Here is a 21,091-nt window from a genome sequence, read left to right on the forward strand (position 1 = left end):
CCCTTCCTGGAGATCTTCCAAGTTATCTTGACCTGGAAAGTTGTTTCACTCAGCTTTTCTATGGGTTCTGCCACTCTAGTATTTGACTAGAATCATTTAAATTTATTTGAAATGCTCTGGGATAGAGCTCCTGGGAGTTCCTGCCTTCATTCCACCATCTTGGCTTCTCAAATTGCTTTGCAAAATGGTGCTACCAATATTCAGTTTAACCTACAATGTACTAATGTACCTATCTTCCAATAAACTCTCCAACATTGACTGTGCCATCTTTTGTCATCTTTGTCATTTTTCAGAGTGTGAGGTAAAAACTCAGGGTTTTTTTTTTATTTGTATTTCTCTTCTTTGCTATTTGGGGCATTCTTTCACGTGTTGTTTAATACTTTGCAATTCTTTGGAGAACTATTTGTTCATATTCTTTGATAACTTATTGGGTGGTGAACGGTTATTGGTCCTGACTCTCTCTCTTTCTGTCTATATCTGTGAGTCTGTCAATCTGCTCATTGTGTATACAAATTGGATATCTAACCCTTATCAACAAAATTTGTTGAAAAGTTTTCTTTTCTCATTTTACTAACATATCATGGGTCCGTTAATTTTGACTGTGCAGAAGCTTTTCAGGTTCTTATTTTCAAAGGTATTTATTTTATCTTTTGTAATTATTTCTATTCCTTCTTCGCATAAGAATACATTTCTTATCCGTAGCTGTGAGAAGTTTATGATCTGCTTTTCTTCCAATTTTTTTTAGTAGGTAAATCTTTAACATAAAGCACATATATCTATTTACAATATATTATGGAATGTAGTTTAAGGTGCAGTCTCAGCCCAATTTCTATCAGATGACTTTTTAGTTTTCCCATCAGGTTTTTTAAAAAATTAAATTTTTTTTATTTAAGGCAGTGGAGTTGAGGGACTTGCCCAAGTTCACACAACTAGGAAATTATTAAGTGTCTGAAGGCAGATTTGAACTCAGGTACTCCTGACTCCAGGGTTGGTGCTCTATCTACTGCACCACCTAGCTGCCCCTTTCCCATCAGTTTTTATTTTTTTTGGTTTTTTTTTTTTAGATTTTTGCAAGGCAAATGGGATTAAGTGGCGGCTTGCCCAAGGCCACACAACTAGGTAATTATTAAGTGTCTGAGACCGGATTTGAACCCATCAGTTTTTAATCAAATAAGAAATTCATTACTAAGTAATTTATGTTTTCTACTTTACCTAATACTGGGTTATTAAGTTTTATTGTTTCTAGTTCTTCCTTATCTGTTCTGTTCCATTGAGCTCTATTTTTTTTTTGTCAAGACATTACAGTTAAGTGACTTGTCCAAGGTCACACAGCTAGGCAATTATTAAGTGTCTGAAGACAGATCTGAACTCAGGTCCTTCTGACTCCAAGACTGGTGCTCTATCCACTGTGCCACCTAGCTTCCCCCTCTCTATTTTTTTAGCTAATGCCAGATGATTTTGATAACTTTCTTTATAATATAGTTTGAGGTTGGAAGTGCTATGCTACTTTTCATCATTTCCCTTGATACCAAGTTCCATAAAGTATTCCTTTGATAATTTGATTGGCATAACATTAAAGGTGTATGTTAACTTTAGTTGTATTGTCATCTTCACAGCATATCTATGAACACTGAATTATCCTCCAGATATTTAAGTTGTTCTTAATTCACTATGTAATTGGATTGTGCAGGATTTTTATATGCTTTGTGACTCCCAAATTCCCTATAAATTTTGCAATTATTTGGAGTGGCGTTTTCCTTTCTAATATTGGCTCTTGGATTCTGTTAAAATTATATGGAAATGCCTGTGCTTTTTGAAGGTTTGTTTGGTAACTTGCAACTTTGTTGAAGCTATTCATTATTTCAGTGAATATGTTTATTGATTTGAATTGATTAGGATTTTCTAGATACACCTTCATACTATCAGCAAATACATATGGTTTGATCTCCTTTTTGCCTCTCTCTTTAATTTCTTTATTTTGTCTTATTGTAATTGCTTCCATTTCCAGAACTAGATCAAATAATAGTGGGGAGAATGGGCATCATTGCTTTACTTCCATCTTTATTGGGGTAGTTTATTCCCCTTGCATGTGGTTTTAGATAAATAATTTTGGTTCTGGATACATACTTTTTGTTATATTAAAAAAAATGTCCCACCCAAAGGGTTATAAAACTCTGAATATCCTTTGATCCAGCAATACCACTGCTAGGCCTAAATTCCAAAGATATCTTAAAAAAAAGAGAGAGAAAGGGACTTATTTGTACAAAAAAATTTATAGAAGTTCTTTTTGTGGTGATTAGGAATTGAACATTGAAGTGATACCACCGGTTGGGGAATGGCTAAACAAGCTGTGGTCCATAACTAATGAAATATGATTGTGCTATAAGAAATGATAATCAGGATGATTTCAGAAAAACCTGGGAAGACTTAAACTAATGCATAGTGAAGTGAATGGAACCAAGAGAATGGTGTACACAGTACCAACAATATTGTTCAATGAAGAATTGTTAATGATTTAAGCAATACAATTATCCAAGACAATCACAAAGTCTGCCTCCAGAGAAAGAACTGATGTTGTTTGAATGAAGACTGAAACATGTTATTTTTTACTTTTCTCTTTAATTTTTTTATTTGAATCTTGTACAAAATTGCTAATATGAAAATGTTTTACACAATTACCTATTTATGAGTATAGATATCTGATTGCTTACTGTCTCATGGAGTGGGGAGAGGGTGAAGAAAAGGAGGGATATAATTTAGAACTCAAAACTTTAAATAAAAAATGTCAAAAACAAAAGGACCCTTTGGGCTATGTTCGTGGAGTTTTTTGGCATAAAGTGAGTTGTACTTTATTAAATTGAATATTTTTGTTTTTACATGAGCAATTGTTCTGGTTGTTTTCTTAATGTTGAACAATCTTTTCATCTGTGGTATAAATCCCTCTGGGTCATAATAAATAATTTTTTGGACAAATTACTATAGTCTGACAGGATTTTATTTAAAATTAAGGCTGTTGGGCTCTAGTTCTGTGTTTCATCTTTTCCTTGTTTAGGTATTAGGACATCTCATAAAATGATTCTGTATAATTTTTTTGTCTATATTTTTGAGAATAATTTGGTTATTGAGTATTCATTGTTTTTGAAAGTTGGATAGAATTCTCCTGAGAATCCATCAAGACAAGTACCATATTTCCCCATGTATAAGACACATCATTCTTTTAAAAAAAATTGAGGTCTAAAAACTGGGAGCATCTCATACTGTGGATATAGATTTTTTACTTGCATTTCCTTCTTTTTCACACTTGTTTTTACGCTTATTATTGTAGATTTTTTTACTTGCATTTCCCACTTTTTCCTGTTTGTTGTCTTTGTACTCATTATTTCATATTTGTTATTGGTATATTAGATTATGTTTTGCCACGTTCTACACAGAAATGGCTCGTAAAAGACTTTCGTACAGTGCTGAATACAAGTTCAAAGAGATCCAATTTGCAAAAGTGAATGGAAATCGTGCTGCCAAATGTCAGTTTGGTCCTCCAACTGAGAAAACAATCTGCGACTAGCTAGAGGAAGAAGAAACCCTACTGAAAATACCATGGCAGAAGAATGCCATAGAGGCAAGTCAGCCAAATGATCTGATTTAGAGAGGGAATTGAAGAGATAGATTGAAGAATAAAGGACCATGAGAATTCCTGTGTCCACAAAGATGGTTCATCAGGAGGCAAGAAGAATTACTGATGAAAAAATGTTCCTGAATTCAAAGGAAGACACAACTGGTGCTTCAGGTTCTTGAAACGCGTCTACGTACCAGACTTACCCAAAAGATACCTGAAATCTATGAGCAGAAGTTCCTTGAATTTCCTGATGAATAAAACTTGAGTTCAATAATTCTATGTAATACATATTTTTTTCAAATTTTGGGCCCCCAAATTAAGGTGCATCTTATACATGGGGAAATATAGTAGTTTTTACATTGGTAATTCCTTTATAGATAACTCTGTTTCTGAGATTAGGTTATCTGAGGTTTCCTTTTGATCTTCTGTCAATTTAAGTTTTTTATGTTTTTGAAGTATTCTTGTATTTCTTTTATATTCTCAGTTTAGTTTGTATATAATTGTACATGATGGGTGTTCTGATTATTCTTTTTTATTTCTTCTGATTTGTTGTGTTTTCACCTTGGCCATTTGCTATTTTATTGATTTGATTTGATTTAATTTTAATTTTTGATTTAATTTTTTAAATCAGATGTCTAAAGGTTTATAATCTTATTAATAGCTTCAAATTTATTTTTCAAATAATTTTTTTCAATTTATTGATTTCTCTAATTTTTATTATCTCCTTTATATTTTAGTTTTGTTCATTAGTTGACTTTCTAATTTTTAAAATGTATGTTCAGTTTATTAATTCACTCTTTTCTATGTTGGTGGGAATGACTTTTCCACTAAAGTTGCTTTAGTAATAGCTTAGAAATTTTAATATATTTAATTATTATTATTTTCTTTTACATAATTATAGTTTCTTTGATTTGTTCTTTGACCAACTCATTATTTAGGATTTCGTATTAATACTGTTTGGGTTTTTTTGTTGTGGTCCCTGAAATGATTAGTCTTTTATATTGTGTTACTATTTGTAAAGGAGTGTATTTACTCATTCTGATCTTTTTTATACCTTTGTACGTTGATACATGGTCCAGTTAAAAGTTCCATGTGGGGGGCAGCTCAGTGGCTGTCTCAGTGGATACAGCACTGACCCTGGGATCAGGAGGACCTGAGTTCAAATCCGTCCTCAGACACTTAATAATTACCTAGCTGTGTGACCTTGGGCAAGTCCCTTAACCTCACTGCCTAGCCCCCCAAAAATGTTACTTGTTGGACTGAGAAATACTTATGTTACGTTTCTCTTAAAAATGCCATTTCCTTCAGGTGCTGGAGAGTATATTGCTTATGGAAAGGATCTTCCTATGTCCCTGATTGTACAGTTTATTATTGACCTTTGTCCTCCCCTTGGTAAATTTTTTTTTCTATGTGCCAGAATGCCCCCAGGGCCTCTACCTACCACTTTTCTGGCTGGCATTTACCACCAGAAGCTCTGATTCATTTTCTTTTGAGGCAAGTTGAGTAGTTGCTCTAAGATTCCCTGCAGATTTTATCCATTATGAGGTCCTCATGTTTTTATAGAATATCTGTTTCTTTGTTAAGCTTAATTTACTGCTTTTTACTTCTCGTTTTCTATATTATTCTTCAGTCCTCTCTCTGTTAAGACTTGACACCATAGATTCAAGTATTTCTATTCTGTCAGTTATTTCTGCTATGCAGGCTATAAATTCTAGAATCACAATTCTTATTTCACTTCTCAGTCCTTCAGGAGCATTCTTCTATGGTTCCATTTTCTCTTTAGAACCTACCTAACTTTGCTCTATCAGGTGTTGATTCATTTTTCCTTGTCTTATAATACTCACATATAATACTATTTATTATATTAATAGTTACCTGAACTCTTTTAACTTGATTTGGAGACCAAAATTTTCTTCTGCTGTTAATAGCTTCCGATTTGGTTTTCATGCTTGAGATCTTTCAGTTTTATTTCTCTTGAGATCTCTGGTAATTTCATTCTTTTTCCCCCTTATTTTCCCCTATTGCTGCTCCCTTTCTGATACTTTCCCTTTAATGGCAATTTCTACATCTCAGCTTACTCCCAAACTAGACAGTTCTTAGTTCATTAGCCTCAGTTTTTTCCCTAAGTAAACATCTGGAAGGTTAGAATCGTCCCATCTTGATGATGGGCTCTTTCTCTAAAGCTTTGTGAAGTGCTACACAGCTTCAGGCATATGTGCCCCATTTCCTCTGGTCAGTAGCACAGAGCCTTTTCATGCTGCCATCTCAGCTAAGCAGTCCCTACTATTTGAGTCTCTAGGGGCTTTGGGGTTGGGAGGTTGTAATAAGAGAGTGAGTGTGGATCACTTGGTATTGCCTGGAAGATTGTTGGGCTGTGGAAGAGAAGTAATTGTGTGAAGAACTATTAGGAACTAAGATAATTGTTTTTTTCTATTAGTTCACTGAATTTTAAACTTTGACTTTTTGGTCACAGAGACAGCTAAAAATTACTTTCCCTCTGGTGCATTATACCTATTTTGGAAAGATTTTATTTTTTTTTTTTTTAGTTTTTTGCAAGGTAATGGGGTTAAGTGGCTTGCCCAAGGCCACACAGCTAGGTAATTATTAAGTGTCTGAGGCCGGTTTTGAACTCAGGTACTCCTGACTCCAAGGCCGGTGCCCTATCCACTGTGCGACCTAGTCGCCCTGTATAGATTTTGAGAGGCTGTAAGGATCAAAAAAATTGTCTAGTACTCAATGCAGTTGGTCATGTGATCTAATTGTATATTTTCTTTTGTTTTTGGTTTTTGCAAGGCAGTGGTTATGTGACTTGCCCAAGGTCATACAGCTATAATTGTATATTTTCACTAGATTTCCCCCATTTGTAGAATTCTCTCACTCCTCAACTTCCTTTTCCTGACTTCCTTCTGGTCTTTCCTTTCTCTTCCTAACACTAAAATCCCATCTTTTTTTTTTTTACAGATTAATTCAAATTTTAATCCACATAAACTATTATTGGTCAGTATCATCAATATCATCATGAAAATATCAAAATTTGTGAGTACTGGTGTATGGCAGGAGGAATTGTATTTTTGTTACAAATAATACAGTACTGGTGCTTTCACTATGCATAAGCTATGCTGCAGAAAGAGCAATTGCATTAAATCTTAATTCTTCTGGATCCCATTCCATGAACTTCTTGCAAACTTCTATGGCATCCTCTAATAAAGTATCATCACTTGTTTTCCCATGGTTAATTGGAAATGGTTTGCGCCCATCTAATTCATAGGGATGCCCATCTACATGGACTAATGCAATAAAATGCAGATCTACTTTTTCATCTATACTTGGTGCCTCTGTTTGACCTTCATGGGCACTCAATTCGTGGGTAACTCGAATAGCTTCATATTTTTCTAGGTATCTGGCCTTCGGGACTCATACTTAGAGATTCTTCCAAGAACTTTTTCAATGTTGATCCAGATTCAAAATTCATTTTGTCTTTGTTGTTAGCAAATGGCGTGGATCAGCCCAATTGTTCCACAGGCATTACTGATGGTTTGCTTCATGAAATATACTGATTCTGTGACGTCTTGTCCTTGTGATTTTATTTTTTCTTCCTCTTCTATTCTGAATACTTCATACTTTTCTGTAATTGGAAAGAGAAGCAATAGCGCACAAACTGGTCGTGGCACCACACTAAGGAGTTCAGGTCCCATACCATACACATCAACAAACTGCCGGCTGGGATGCAGACCTAATTGTTTAAGAAACTCGGGGTTGGCCTCCAGGGGCAGCCGGCGGTGACTCTCCACGGCCGGGCGGCGCCGCGCGGGGCCGAGGCTCGGGCTCCGGCTCTGACAGCCACGGCCGCCCGCCGGCTTCCGCCCGCGCCCGCCGGCCCGCGCCGGCCCGACCCACCCGCGGCGTGGGGGGGCGCGCGGCGGGCCGAGCCCGCGCCCCGCAGCCCCTGCCGCCCCCGCGCACCCCGCCAGCCGCGCCCCGGGCTCCGGGGCCGGGGGGCAGCGCCGCCCCAGCCGCGGCTGGCTCCCCAAATCCCATCTTCTGTAAAAAAGCCTTTCTTTGTCCCCAGAAATGCCAGTACCTTTTCTCTAAGATTACCTCCAATTTATCTTGTAATATCTTTTTTTAGTATAATAGTTGTTTCCAAATTTTTCTTTCTCATTAGGTTTTAAAAGATTCAAATTTAATCCATAGGAGTTGAGGTTACTCAATGAGAGAGTATATAGAGAAAAGGGGACCCAGGAGGTAGTCTGAGGGGACACCTAGTTGAAGGGAGTGATTCAGATTGAAGAGCCAGCAAAGATTGAAGAGCAGAGAGATGGGGGGGAACCAGGAGAGAGCATTGTTCAGGAGGGGAAGGTGTTCTCATTCCCATACCAGCTCTTTTTGAAAGCTTGTCCCGTCAATTGTCCCTTCTCTCGCTTTCTAATTTTCTTTAAAAAAATTTGTTGATTTTTGAATAATCTTCACTTTTGAATGTTCCTTACTCAAGGAGTCATCCTTGTAATAGAATCAAAAAAGAAAATTTCACTAATTTTTAGTCTCTCTTTATCTATTACTTCCTTTCCTGCTTGCCTACAAACATTCTCAAATCACATTTAAAAAAGCAACCTTACTTGAAACCCATCTTCCATAATTGAACTCCTAGAATAACTATCTTTTGCTACCACCTTCTCACCTTCTGCTCATATTTCAACCTTTTGCAGATGGACTTCCATCTCCATCCCTGGATTGAACCTCCTTTCTTCAAGGCTGCTAGTGTTTTCTTTATTACTAATTTCAAAGGTCTATGTTTACTTATCAACTCTAACCTGGATTAATTGCAGAAGATTGCTAAATGGTCTTCTTGTTGCTTCTCTTCAATCTCTTGCTCATACTGTTGACAAAGTAATTTTTTTCCCCCTAATTGTATGATTGTACATTTTTTGAACTGGGTTAGTGATAGTCAAATAGCTCCTCTTTGTCTGCTATACACAGCTTGACTTTCAAAACCTTCTGTAATTCCTTCTCTATTTTTTTGCTTTATTCCTTTTCTCTACATGATACTAAAACTGATCTACACATTCTCACTTGATCTTACCATTATCTCTTCTACCTCTATGCTTTTGTGTATGCTCTTTCCCTTAATTTTCCCCTCTTTTCCATCTATTAACTTTTTCCTCCACCTTTAAATCTCGACTCAGGTGACACCTTTTGTAAGAAACCTTCCCTAATTTCTCTCACTTGGAAGTGATTCTGTTACTCTTGAACCTTTTAGTGTTGGACATTTCCTGTGCACTTTACCTTGTGTTACTATCATTTGTGAATGTTTCTTATCTCATCTCCCTTTCCGCATTAAAATACTCACTTGCTATATTATAAACTTATCGTCCAGACATTGCTTTGCAAATAGTTAATGCTTAAGAAGTGTTTGCTAAATCAAAAGCCTATTCACCGAACTAGAATGGACTCAGAGGCCATCAAATCGAAGGATTTTATCTGTTTGTGTGAAAGGAACCTCAGAAGCCAGACAGTATCTGAAACCTAGAAAACTGAAATGGCTTCTTAGCATAATAGTAAGTGTGAGACAAGATATAAGCCTAGGTCCTCTGACTCCAAATCCAATATTTTTTCCAGTAGTCCTGGGAAAGTTATTGATCTTGAACTTTTCTAGGTTAGAACTTAGACTCAGGAAACTTAAGTGTCTTCCAGTGTTGCATCAGTATGTTGGAAGCAACACCATTCTTGTAGACCAAGAATTCATGATTCTGTTCAACATGGGCTTCTACCTTAACTTTTGTTTGGTATGTATGTTGAGAAAAGAGAAAAATGAAATTTCTTATTTTTGATGTTTTATTTGAAGCTTGAAACATTTGCTGGTTTAATTTTAAATCAGCACAAATGTTAAGTTATCATGGGTTATTTGGGCCTTCCCCCCCCCATACCTATATCATGCCACCTGTTCCTGGACCAAGGGAAGCAAATTGGAGAAAGTCCATAACAAAACTGTTTTCTGGATCCAATTCCTCCATTCTGCAGAATATAGATTTTTGTTTTTACCTAAAAGGTAGGAAGTTTCTATCTAAGGTAGGAAAGTTAATGTCATCATTCTTGACACCATTTGCGCTGATACTAGCCACTAAAAAAGACCCAATAACAAAAGTAAGAAGTAATATTGCTATTTTACAGTGCCCCAAGATCATTTCTCTTAATGAGTGGAATAAAATGACTTTTGAATTTTTCTTCTCTAATAATTGATATTTGACTTTGCCTCTTTATGAAAATGATTTGCTGTGCCTATCAGATAAGGAACACAGGTATAAACCTAAAAAGAAGGCTCCTCCCCACATATTTTTTTCCTTTGTGATTCCATCCTAGCTCAATTCTTTATTTTCTTCTCCTAAGATACACAAACTCCTCTATACTACCTATTATTATTATTATTAATATATCACCAATTATAAAATCATTGGAGCCATTCTTAATTCCTTTCTCACTATAACCTATGATCCTCAATCTGATAGAAAATCTTCCCCTTTCTTTGTCTCTTTTAATTTCTCAGAAAGAATCTTTTTCTTCTTGTGGCCTTTTTTACAAATCAATACCTTAAAAGAGTAGTATGAAGATCACATAGAAATTGAGTCACTAAGGGTACTATATATAAGGATCCCTGTGGACTGCATAGTGACTTAAAAAACCACATTAATATTATCTCTCTTTTTCCTACTGAATATTGATACAAAAAATTTAAATAAAGTGTCAGTTAAGGAGATTTTGGATATATATATATATATATATATCACAAAGGTCAAATATGCTCTGATTAGGCATGTGGGACTCATTCAATAATAGGAAAATTATAATTGGCCATATTAACAACAAAAGAATCCCAAAATCATATGATTATGCTGATGCAAAAAAATCTTTTGACAAAATACACCAGTTCCTGTTAAGAAACACTGATAAGCACAGAAATAAATAGAGCTGTCCTTAAAATGTTATATAACATCTATCTTAAACTAAGAATAATACACACACATACATATATAAAATTAGGGATATATATTGGAGATAAGCTAGAAGTCTTTCTAGGAAGCATAGGAATAAAGGAAGGATGTCATTATCTCTACTCTTCACTATTGTGCTTAGAAATGCTGGATATATATATATATATATATATATATATATACACACACACACACACATATACATATACATATACACACACAAACATATATATATATATATATGTATATATGTATATATATAACATCAAGAAGACCAGGAAAAGATACTGAAGGAATAAGCATAGACAATGAGGAAGTAAAATTGTCAATTAAAAACAAAACAATAAAACTAATCAAAACAATGAACAGCTTCAGCAAAGTTTCAGTATATAAAATAAACCCACAGAAATTATCAGCATTTCTGTTTATTATCCACAAACAAAATCCAGTAGGAAGAAATAGAGAAATTTTATTAAAAATAACTGCAGACTTCATAAGATATAGATTAACTGTCAAGACAAATATAAGACCTTTATGAACACAGTTACAAAGAGCTCTACACACATCTAAAAACAGATCTAATTGGAGAAATATTAATTGCTAAAAAATTTTATTGCTTATGGTTAGGTAAAACCAATATGATAAAAATTTACTCCTTATATTTATTTGCTTTTTCAGTGCTATATCAATCATATTGGGTGACCAAGTGGCACAGTGAATAGAGTGCTGATCTTGGAGTTAGGAAAACTCATTTGCCCATGTTAAAATCCTACCTCAGACACTATTAGCAGTATGACTCTAGGCAAATCACTTAATTCTGTTTTCTTCAGTTTCCTCATTTGCAAAATGAGTTGCAGAAGGAAATCATAATCCACTCCAGTAATTTTGCCAAGAAAACCACAAATGGGGTCATAAGGAGTCAGTATGACTGAAACAATTGACCAACAACAACTAATTATATTACAAAAGAATTATTTTTTAGAGGTAGGAAAAAATCATAACAAAATTCATCTGGAGGAATAAAGACTCAAGAATATTAAGGTAATAAATAAAAAAAATCGGGAAGGACAGATGTCTAATAGTATCAGATCTTAAGTTATCCTACAAAGCTTTATTGAGCAAAACAATTTAGTACTAGGTAAAGTTGATTTGTTGAGCATATTAAGGTACACAATATGCAGAAGCAAATGTGCCAGCAACCTAATAATTGATAAACCCAAATATTCCAAATATTGGAGCTAGAACTCAATTGCTTGTCAGAAGCTCTTAGAAAAACTGGAAAGTAGTATGACAGAAAGTAGTTATAACCCAACTTCACATTGTTTATAGTAAATTAAGTTCAAAATAGGTGCACAATGTAGACAAAAAAGATGCTATCACAAGCAAATTAATGGAGCATGGAAGAAATTAAGTGCCAGACATATAATAGGGGAAGAGTTTATAATCAGATCTGAAATAGAGAGGTTTATATGAAGTTAAATGAATAATTTTGATTACATAAATTTAAAATGTATTTGTACAAGTAAACCCAGTGCAGCTAAAATTAAAAGAGAAGCAGGAAGTCAGGGAAAAATATGTGTAACAGGTTTCTCTGAAAAGGATTTAATTTTTATGATAGAGAATTGAATCAGATTTATAGGATTAAGAATCATTTCGTAGTTGATAAATGATCTAGTGATATGAACAGGCAGTTTTCAGAGAAAGAAATTCAAGCTATCAATGGCCATATGAAAAACATGCTCTATATCACTTACAATAGAGAAATAGAATTTTAAAAAACTCAGGCACCATCTCACACCCACCAGATTAGCTAAAATGACAAAAAGGGAAAAAGACAAATGCTGGAGGTGATGTGAGAAAATATGTTGCAGTTGGTAGAACTCTGGACATTCTGGAAAGTTGTTATCTATTCCCTTTGACCCAGTGATATTGCTACTGCTTTTTTACTCCAAAAAGATCAAGTAAACAAAAAGACTCATGTATACAGAAATACTTACAGCTGCTGTTTTTGTGGTAGCAAAAACTTGGAAAGCAGGGAATTCCCCATCAATTGGGGAAGGACTGAATGAATGTGTTGGAATACTGTTGTATTATAAGAAATGGTGAAGGGTATAGTTTTATAAAACTCAGGACAGACATATATGAATTGATGCAAAATGAAGTAAGCAGAGCCAGGAGAATAATAGACTTAGTAAGTGATCAACTATAGTTCTAAAGGACTATGTATTGTCTGTGTTTGTAGGGGTGTGTGTTTGTGTGTGTGTGTGTGTATCCTATCCACTTCCAGAAATAGAACTGATAAACTCAGAGTGAAGATTGAAGCATATTTTCTTTAATTTTTTTCTTGTAATAATATAGAAGTTTGTTTTGCATGTCTATACATATTTGGTTTTTATCTTTTCTTTCCTTCTCCAAAGGGTGAGAACAGGGAATGTAGGGAGGGAGAGAATTTGGAATGTAATATAACAAAATTAAATTTACAATATTTTTTTATTGATTCTTATTTTGTTAAATATTTCCCAGTTCTATTTATGTAGCCCCATGGGAGACATGTTTTTTACACCTCTGTTTTAAGATATCTGAACCTTCTGAGAATGTATTAGGAATATTGTTTTTTCTGGTGCTTTATTGAATTTATTCTGAATCACTTCCTTCTCACTTCAAGCTCTTAGAATCCTTAGTTTCATTCAAGACTAAACTAAGTTTTCACCTTCTATTTTGGTATTCATTTGCTTGGTAATGTCTCATTCTTTGTGACCCCATTTGGGGTTTTCATGGCAAAGATATTGGAGTGGTTTGCCATTTTCTTCTCTAGCTCATTTTATAAATGAGGAATTGAGACCTATAGGATTAAGTGACTTGCTCAGGGATCACATGGCTGCTAAGTGTCTGAGCCAGATTTGAAATCATGAAGATGAGTCTTCTGACTTCAGGTCATGCACTCCATCTACTGTGCCACCTACTTGCCAATTCACCTTCTAGGGAAGCCTTTTCTAATTCTAGTTTTAAAAACTCCTTCCCTCCTTAAATTATCTTGTATTTACTGTTGTATATGTATTATGAAGAGCAACTCCATGAGGTCAAGAAATGTTTTTTCTTTTATCTTTATGTCCCTAGTACCTACCCAGCACAGTACCTTGCATATTTTTTTGGTGGTGGTGGTGGATAGAGGGAGTATAGGGTTCTGTTTGTTTGTGTCATAAAATAAACATAGGAAAATTCCCCCCTGGGTCACTCAAACAGATTCTCTCATTATCTGATAATAATTCCATTGATGGTGATTTTTTGAGATACTCTCAATTTCCTCTCAACCTCTGTCCCAGAGGACGAAAGATCTCTTATCTTTTTAAAAGTTACTGTCATAGTATTCTCCTTCTATACTTCTTCCCCGTATCTCTTGGTTTTTTTTTTATTTAGGGTTTTGCAAGGCAAACGGGGTTAAGTGGCTTGCACAAGGCCACACAGCTAGGTAATTATTAAGTGTCTGAGACTGGATTTGAACCCAGGTACTACTGACTCCAGGGCTGGTGCTTTATCCACTATGCCACCTAGCCGCCCCTTTCCCCATATCACTTAATCTCTCAAATCTGAGTTAGTATATCCCTGCCTATTTTTTTTAACCCAATACCTGTCAGAAAAATTCCTTGGTAACTTGAAGCCCTATAGTTTTTGAAGCATTAGGCAACTTTAGGGATCTTCCTTTTAACGTATTGAGGGGAGGATTGAGTTATCCCAACTATGTTAGAATCTGTTTGGCATGTTTCATTTCAGTGACTGACAAGCCTAGTTCTGTGTTGCCTTAGGTTGGAGATCTTGTGGAAACTTTGTCCCAAGATCATACTAGCATCCTTTTACCCTACATGGTGCTAGCTAATACAGATGTGGAAGGATTTTAGGGTCCTAACATATTTATGTAACTGAGGTGGGGGGGGATCACTCTTCAGTAACTTGACTTGTTACCACATTCATTCTCATTATCGAGAATTCTGAATCAGTAGTATATTTGAGTATTTACTTATTCAATTGTATCATCTCATTAATTAATCAATTGTCTCTCACCCCACACCCCAATTTATTAAAACATATTTATTATGTACATTTAAATTGAAAGGTCATAGAGACACCTGGATCCATCACTTTTACTCTTGACTTCTTTTTTCTACAAAACAGTCCCATTATTTAGCTCACAGGATAGTAGCTAAAGTCTTTTGGAAATCCTGTTGTTATTAATTTGAAATAAAATAATTAAACTCATTCCCTTAAGGAAATTTTTTTTCCTAATTGCTCACAGTCTCTTAAAAACTATGACAAGTTCCCTTCAGAAAGACATTTTCTTTATAGATGAATGAAAAAAATTGCTTAGTAAGCATTTACAGTGTGCCAGGCATTTTTCAAAATCCTTGGTGTTATAAATGCAAACAATCCCTACCATTGGTGACTGTACATTCTAATGGGAGAAGACAATACACATAGGAAATGAGAATTGGAAAAGGAAGAAGAATTCTGGTGATAAGAAAAAGGTCATATTGTACTGATTCCTTTGGTTATGATGATTAAGCAATCATGTTCAAGATTCCAAAACCTCCTCAGTTTCTGTAGGCTCAATGAGAAAACCATCTGCAGTTGTTATGATAATATATAAAATGGAATTGCCTGAATGAGTGATCTTGTACTTTAGATCTAGCATTTTGGAAAGAGGATATCCAAGTGCTGCTAAATACACATGCCACTTGCGTTATTGTTGGTGGCTCATCTGAAATAATTATCTCATCCTTCCCTTTTTAAATTTTATGTTATTTTATTTTTCTAATTACATGCAAAGATGGTTTTGATATTCATCTTTTTTTAAGCTTTTGAGTTCCACATTATTCTACCTTCCCAAGTCAGCAAGCAATCTGATATAGGTTGTGCATATACAATTTTTTTTCAAAGAAAGATTTTATTTATTTTGAGTTTTACAATTTTTCCCCTATTCTTGCTTCTCCCCTTCCCCCCACAGAAGGCAGTCTGTTAGTCTTTACATCGTTTCCATGGTATACATTGATCTAAGTTGAATGTGATGAGAGAGAAATCATATCCTTAAGGAAGAAAAATAAAGTATAAGAGATAGCAAAATTACATAATATGTTAATGGAGTTTTTTCCTAAATTGAAGGCAATAGTCTTTGGTCTTTGTTCAAACTCCACAATTCTTTCTCTGGATACAGATGTTATTCTCCATTGCAGACAGCCCAAAATTGTCCCTGATTGTTGCACTGATGGAATGAGCAAGTCCATCAAGGTTGATCATCACCCCCATGTTGCTGTTAGGGTGTACAGTGTTGTTCTGGTTCTGCTCATCTTGCTCGGCATCAGTTCATGCAAATCCTTCCATGCTTCCCTGAATTCCCAGCCCTCCTGGTTTCTAATATAACAATCGTGTTCCATGACATACATATACCACAGTTTGCTAAGCCATTCCCCAATTGAAGGACATTCACTTTATTTCCAATTCTTTGCCACCACAAATAGGACTGCTACAAAAATTTTTGTACAAAGTGGTGTTTTTACCTTTTTTCATAATCTCTTCAGGGTATAGACCCAGTAGTGATATTGCTGGATCAAAGGGTATGCACATTTTTGTTGCCCTTTGGGCATAATTCTAAATTTCTCTCCAGAAAGGTTGGAAGAGTTCACAGCTCCAACAGCAATATATTAGTGTCCCAGATTTCCCACATCCCTTCCAACATTGATCATTGTTCTTTCTGGTCATATTGATCAGTCTGAGAGGTGTGAAGTAGTACTTTAGAGATGCTTTAATTTGCATTTCTCTAATAAGTAATGATTTAGAGCAATTTTTCATATGACTATAGATTGCTTTGATTTCCTCAACTGCATATCCTTTGACCATTTGTCAATTGGAGAATGGCTTGTTTTTTATATACAATCATGTTCAACATATTTCCATATTAATCATGTTGTAAAAGAAGAATCAGAACTTAAAAAGAAAAAACTTAAAAGTTTTTAAAATTTTTTTATGAAAGAAGTTTTAAAAAGTGAATATAGTATGTTTTAGTCTGTATTCAGATTCCAAAGTTTTTCCTCTGACTCCATCACAGATCTATACCATAAAAGATCATAAAAATGGGGAAAAGTGAGAAGTGAGGAAAAACAGGAGAATATTGTACACATTAAAAGCAACATTGTGAGATGTTCAACTGTGATGGATTCAGTTCCTCTGAGCAGTTCAGTAATCAAGAACAATTCTAAAAAAGTTTTGATGGACATCCACTCAATTTCCAATTCTTTGCCACTACAAAAAGAGCTGCTATAAATATTGTTGTGCATATGGGTCTTTTCCTCTTTTTCATGATCTTTTTGGGATACAGACCTAGTAGTGGTATTGCCAGATCAATCGGGTTTTTTTTGCCCTTTGGACATAGTTCCAAATTGTTCTCCAGAATGGTTGGATTGAACAGTTCCCGACTCCACCAACTATTGCATTAGTGTCAACTGTTTTCCCCCATCCTCTTCAATATTGATCATTTTCCTTTTTTGTCATTTTAGTCATCTGATAGATATGAGGTGGTACTTCAGAGTTGTTTTAATTTGTATTTCTCTAAACAGTAATTGTTTAGAGCATTTTTTTTCTTATAACTATAGATTGCTTGAACTTTATCTGAAAACTGCCTTTATTTTCTTTGTCCATTTATTGATTGGAGGTTGACTTGTATTATAAATTTGAGTCAATTCTCTAAATATTTTAGAAACGAATCCTTTAATAGATATACTAGCTGTGGAAATTGTTTCCCAGCATTCTGTATTCCTTCTAATCTTAGTTGCAGTGGTTTTATTTGTTCAAAAACTTTTTAATTTGATCTATTTTTTTTTTTGGCAAGGCAATGGGGTTAAGTGGCTTGCCCAAGGCCACACAGCCAGTTAATTATTAAGTGTCTGAGGCTGGATTTGAACTCAGGGACTCCTGACTCCAGGGCTGGTACTCTATCCACTGCGCCACCTAGCCACCCTGAGTAATTTAATCTAATAAAAATTATCCATAATGTTCTCAATCTCTTCTTTGCTCAAAAACTCCTCTCCTCTCCATAGACCTGTGACAGATAAACTATTTATTTTTTCCTAATTGACTTTTTGGTATCACTCTTTATGTCTAAATCCTGTAAATTCTTTGAGGCATTTCTGCTAACACCTACTTAGAATTTAACTATCTACCTCTTTTATTGGAACTCTAGTACTTTTTGTAAAAAAAAAGCAAAGTATAGAACTCAATGATGTTCCACAGTTAACCTGGCCCAGAAGGTAGTTATAACGCAATTCAGGTTATTAGGAGAGATGAATGGGATACTAGTTTTTATTTTTTAGACTTTTTTTTTCATGCTAGTATTCAATACTGGTGCTAGTATTTGTTGATACTTTTGTAAGGAAAATGCTGTCTTCCATCTATTTATAATTCAGTCTTTCCAGCAAAGTGATTTTCCTGATGATACGCAGATAAATCATAATGTGTTATTATATTCTTTCTTCATTTCTTATGGTAGAGTAATATTGCATTATATTACCTGTGCTATAATTTGGTTAGCTACTCCCCAATTGAAGGGCAGCTGCTTAGATTTAAGTTCATATGTTGGATTTGCTCTTTTCAGCAGTACAATAACTTTGATCTGAATGCAGACCAAAGCATACTATTTTCAATTTTAAAAATTTGTTTTATATTTTTCATCTCATGATTTTTTTTGTTCTAATTCTTCTTTCACAATATGATTAATATGAAGATATGTTTAACACAGTTATACATGTTTAACCTATATTAGTTTACTCTCTAATAGGGGAGGAGGGAAAGGAAGGGAGGTAGGGAGAAAAATGTAGAACTCAAAACCTTCCAGAAAAAAATAATTTATCTTCACATGTAGTTGGAAAAATAAATTTATTAAAAAAAAAGATTTGAGTTAATTTCTTTTTTTTACCCCTCTTAATTTTCCTTCAGGATTAGAAAGTTCATTTTGTTCATGGCTCATTCCCTTCTCCTTAAATCTAGCCCTCCCCTTGTTTTCTTGTTGAGTTTGATGTTTTCATTTACCAAACTGTTTAACCCCCCCCCCCCCCTTTTCCATTTCACATAAAAGTGAGGTTTCTTCTGTGCTTACAGACTTCTCACCCCTTTTCCTTAGGGTTTGATATTCTCATATATCCTAGTTATAAGGAATAGCATGTCCTAACCTAATTTATCCTGGCTCTTATCCTCATTTCTCCTCAATACTAGGTCCTTAGTTTTTCTTATTTAACTTCCTCCACATCCTTTGATTGATGTCAAGGTTCTGAAATAACACTTGTTTCTCTCCTAATTAAAATGTTAGCACTAGGGGTGGCTAGGTGGCGCAGTGAATAGAGCACTAGCCTTGGAGTCAGGAGTACCTTGGTTCAAATCCGGCCTCAGACACTTAATAATTACCTAGCTATGCGGCCTTGGGCAAGTCACTGAAACCCATTGCTTTTTCAAAAAATCTAAAAAAAAATGTTAGCACTGTGCCATCATATAGGTCCTTCTAATTCCTCAAATAATTTTACCTTTCCGAGTTTCTCCTATTGTATTACTTTTTTAATATGTAGGCATCACAGATGCTTGAAAAATCCTCTATTAACACCAAAAATATATTTTTAAAAATATGTAGGACTTACCTTTGAAGAATCTGTTATTCTTAGTTTTAAGCCTATATTTTTTACCTTTTGTGGAATATTGTACTACTGATCTACTTTCATTTATAGCAGAAACTGGTAGGTCTGGTATGTTCCTGGTCATACTTCTTGTCTGTTCTGGACATAGTTCTTGATACTTGGACTTCTTATAGAATGTTTACATTATTTTTCTTAGATGTAGAAACTCTGAATTGATCTTGATAGTCCTAGTACTTTTCCTTTTGAGATTTCTTTCATAGGGGAATTGTTTCTGCCTTCTTTTTTGCACTCTGGTTCTAATTAAATCGGCATAATTTTCATTTTCTAGAAAATACAATATTTAGACTTTTTTTAATCATGGTTTTCAGAGAGTCCAATGATTCTTAAATATTCTTTCCTTGAAGACCTTTTTCTAGGTCAGTTTTAAATTTATACCAACACATTCACACACTCACACACTCACACACACACACACACACACACACACATATACTGTTTTATATATATATATACATATATATGTGTGTGTGTATGTATATATATATATATATATATATATATATATATGTAAAACCACTTAGAATAGAAAGTGATAAACCTTTGCCAAGAAATGGACTCCCTGAGTGAAGCTAGGTGACACAGTGGATAGAGCATTGGCCCTAGAGTCAGGAAGATCTGAGTTCAAATACGGCCTCAGACACTTAATAATTATGTAGCTGTGTGACTTTGGGCAAGTCACTTAATGCCATTGCCTTGCAAAAACCTTCAAAAAAAAAAGAAATGGACTCCCTGAAAACTAGAATAAAATTATTGGTTCCATAAGACAACAAGAAATATTAGATAAGCAAAGATTGATAAAAATAGAAGAAAATAAAAGCTTTCTCATATAAAATACATACATAGATATTTATGTTAGATTTTATTTTCTTGTTTAAGGACCACTTTCTATTCTAAACTGTTTATTTTTCCTTCTAATTCTTTCTATTTAGAGTTTTTGTCTCATTTTGTTTCATTTTAGAGAAGAGTCTGACCTTCCTTTGAACATGTACCTTCTTTTTCTTACTGTGCCATGTGTTCCCTGCAAAAAGTTGCCATACTGGGCATCTTCCATTTGCCCCGATGATTTTATTTGTGTTAGTACAAGGCAGTTCCATTTGTTGTTGACATACTGATCTCCCAACTGGACAATGAAGAATTTCCTAATGAAGAGCAGTCTTCTCTTAATCCCTAGTTCTTTCATCTCCTGATATACCTGACCCTAAGAAGGAGGAGTGGGGAGAGGGAAGAGGAAGAAAAAGAAGAGGAGAAAAGTTAGTGGGGAATGAGATTTCCTTTGCCTGTTTAAGTCTGACTTTTAAGCAAATTTGACTATTTGATTATTTTGACTAAAGATGTTTTTAAGTATTTTCTTTTCAATTTACCTGATCTAAGCTACTTGATTTTTTTGTTTGAAGCCACATTTTAAAATTTGAGACTAAAAAGGAATCAAAAATGAAATGACAACCCTTGATTCTTTTTCTTCAACTACATTGAAAATGTTAGTAAATTGTACCCTTAGCTATATAAGCATGTGCTGATTGTTTTTTCTTCCTTTATGGTGACTATACTCATCCTAGGACCACATGCCAGAAATTCACTATATAGGACAGTAGGAATGAGTGACCAAAGTATCATTTGCAGATTTACTTTATCTTGTAAAGTAATTTTGTATTGACAATCAGTATGAGAAGTTTGTCAGATCTATGAGATTTGACTTTCATAATTTTTGCATAAACTTAATTCCTTGTTTCCACATGGTCCTTTCTTTTACAGTTCTGACCCAA

At 34.6% G+C, this 21,091-nt stretch overlaps 1 protein-coding gene and 1 pseudogene across 2 annotated transcripts in view; one reads left to right on the forward strand and one right to left on the reverse strand.

Moving 5' to 3' along the window:
* MGA (MAX dimerization protein MGA) overlaps positions 1 to 21,091 on the forward strand; it is a 230,191-nt gene that overhangs the window by 35,565 nt on the left and 173,535 nt on the right. The window lies entirely within an intron of this gene.
* Positions 6,597 to 7,323, reverse strand: LOC141522068 (ubiquitin carboxyl-terminal hydrolase isozyme L3-like; annotated as a pseudogene).

The sequence above is a fragment of the Macrotis lagotis genome, chromosome 4, assembly GCF_037893015.1.
Source record: "Macrotis lagotis isolate mMagLag1 chromosome 4, bilby.v1.9.chrom.fasta, whole genome shotgun sequence".
Taxonomy (NCBI): domain Eukaryota; kingdom Metazoa; phylum Chordata; class Mammalia; order Peramelemorphia; family Peramelidae; genus Macrotis; species Macrotis lagotis.